The sequence below is a fragment of the Sinocyclocheilus anshuiensis genome, unplaced genomic scaffold (genome assembly GCF_001515605.1).
Source record: "Sinocyclocheilus anshuiensis isolate Anshui unplaced genomic scaffold, SAMN03320099.WGS_v1.1 scaffold702, whole genome shotgun sequence".
Classification (NCBI taxonomy): domain Eukaryota; kingdom Metazoa; phylum Chordata; class Actinopteri; order Cypriniformes; family Cyprinidae; genus Sinocyclocheilus; species Sinocyclocheilus anshuiensis.
Genome location: NW_015548184.1, coordinates 3,654,425 through 3,654,854, shown reverse-complemented (window position 1 = coordinate 3,654,854; position 430 = coordinate 3,654,425). Strand labels below are relative to the sequence as shown.

Genomic DNA, 430 nt, shown 5'->3' with positions numbered 1-430 from the left:
ATATATATATATATATATATATATATATATATATATATATATATATATATATATATACATACATATACATACACACACATACACTACCAGTGATATATTGATCACCGAGATGCAGCCGCAGAAGTTTTCCTCCGAACGCACTAAGGTAGCATTCCTGATATCACTTCACAAGAGCGCTATTATGGGCTAAGGCCATATGGAACGCTAACAATGCCATCTCCAGTCATCCCCTTACCCAGTCAATAAACCATCCTGATTTGCAGTTACCTGTTGTGTCTGGCCTTGCTTTGTGACAATTTGCTGTTCAAGAAACATTTATTATTATTATTATTACTATTATCAATATTTAAAATAGTTGAGTACATTTTTTTTTCAGGATTCTTTGATGAATAGAAAGATCCAAAGATCGGCATTTATCTGAAATAAAACG

The 430-nt window shown here is 32.1% G+C and overlaps 1 protein-coding gene across 3 annotated transcripts in view; it reads left to right on the top strand.

The window, feature by feature from the left end:
- The window catches only part of LOC107704882 (calbindin-like), a 19,236-nt gene that overhangs the window by 4,651 nt on the left and 14,155 nt on the right, over positions 1 to 430 (top strand). The gene's annotated exons all lie outside the window — the stretch shown is intronic.